At 47.0% G+C, this 1,968-nt stretch overlaps 1 pseudogene across 1 annotated transcript; it reads left to right on the forward strand.

The window, feature by feature from the left end:
• Window positions 1–634: 634 nt before the first annotated feature.
• On the forward strand, window positions 635–1,097 carry LOC308435981 (large ribosomal subunit protein uL23-like; annotated as a pseudogene). The gene has a single exon. The product of its transcript is annotated as a large ribosomal subunit protein uL23-like (transcript).
• Window positions 1,098–1,968: the final 871 nt, after the last annotated feature.

Raw genomic sequence — 1,968 nt, forward strand, 5'->3', positions numbered from 1 at the left:
AATTAGGTGCATCCCCCACTCCTCAGGCTGTTTTGTGCTGAGGTGCCCAGAGCCTTGCCTTCCTCAGTGTTTTCCAAGGACGGAAAGCTCCGAGGGCAGAGGCAGTGCGCCCGCCGCATGCAGTGAGAAAGCTATTCACTTTGTACTGCACCCTCGCCCTAGGCTTATTGATTATGCCGACAAGAAAGCCTTTGTTTGATGCTGGTCTCTCACTCTTTGCTGAAGATTTGAGCTTTTACTACTCAGCCAAATCCGAGTGAGATTTCACACACACACACACACACACACACACACACACACACACACACACACACACACATATATATCATGTAACAGTATCTTCTTTGTTTTATTTGCTATAGCTGCCTTCAACATGTGACAATGGCCAGTGGGTTTTCCATTTCTAATAATGTTATAGAATTTGTTTCTGACTTTCCTCTTCTTCCTCTTCACCATGTGTTTTGATCCATTGATACATTGCCCAGGCCGGCCTTGAATCTGAGGTCCTCCAACCTCAGCTTCCAGAATAACTAGGATTATAGGTCTCAGTCACAACAGCATCAGGTTTGGTTTTCTTTTAATGTATTTACTTGGTCTTTTAAAAAGTGAGTCATGGAGCAACCTTTTTGTCAAGATGTCGCTGAAAGCCGCGAAGGAAGCGCCTTCCTTTTCTGAAGCTGAAGCCAAAGCGAAGGCCTTGAGAGCTAAGAAGGCAGTGCTGAACGGCATCCACAGCCTCAAAAAGAAGATCCAAACGTCATCTGCTTTCCGGCCCAAGACCCTGCAGCTACGGAGGCAGCCAAAATATCCTCGAAAGAGTGCACCCAGGAGAAACAAACTGGACCACTATGCTATCATCAAATTCCCACTGACCACCAAGTCAGCCATGAAAAAAAATAGAGGACAACAACACTCTTGTGTTCATTGTGGACGTCAAGGCCAACAAGCACCAGATCAAACAGGCTGTGAAGAAACTCTATGACATTGATGTGGCCAAAGTCAATACCCTGATAAGGCCTGATGGAAAGAAGGCGTATATGTGCTTAGCTCCTGATTATGATGCTCTGGATGTTGCCAACAAGATTGTGATCATTTAAACTGAGTCCCGATGGCTAATTCTAAATACACACTTTTTTTTCCCCACCATAAAAAAGGTGAGCTACAGCTTCCAATGACAAGAGAGTACCACCATCCCACCCACAAAACCCTTGACCCAAAATCTGCCCTGCCTACAAGATGGGCAGGGATAAAAATGGAGCAGAAGGAATGGCCAACCAATGACTGGCCCAACTTAAGACCCATCCCATGGGAGAGAGCCAACCCCCTGACACTATTAATGATACTTTGCTATGATTACAAACAGGAGCCTAGCACAACTGCATTCTGCGAGGCTTCATCCAACAGTTGATGGAAACAGATGCAGAGACCCACAGCCAAACATTAGACAGAGAGTTCAGAGAGTCTTGTGGAAGAGCGGGGTGTGGGAAGGATTGAGGGAGCTGGAGGGGTCAAGGACACCACAAGAAGACCTACAAAGTCAACTAACTTGGGCTTCTGGAGGCTCACAGAGACTGGGCCACCAACCAAAGAGCATGCATGAGATGGTCCTAGGCCCCTCCTACACATATGTAGCAGATGTGCAGCTTGGTCTTCACGTGGGTCCCCGAATAATTGGAGCAGGAGCTGTCTCTGACTCTGTTACCTGCCTTTGGATAACTTTCTCTTAGCTGGGCTGCCTTATCTGACTTCAGCGGGAAAGATACATTTAGTCCTGCTGCAACTTGATGTGCCAGGGAGGGTTGGTACCCAAAGGGGCCTCACCTTTCTCTGAGAAGGGGAGTAGGTAGTAGGGAGAAGTGGTTGTAAGGTTGAGGCTGGGGAGGGTGCAATCTGGATGTAAAGTGAGTGAGTGAATGAATGAATGAGTGAATAAGTAAGTGAGTGAGTCACAGAAAAAAAAATGGGAGC

This window comes from Micromys minutus, assembly GCF_963924665.1.
Source record: "Micromys minutus genome assembly, chromosome: 24".
In the NCBI taxonomy this organism is placed as follows: Eukaryota; Metazoa; Chordata; class Mammalia; order Rodentia; family Muridae; genus Micromys; species Micromys minutus.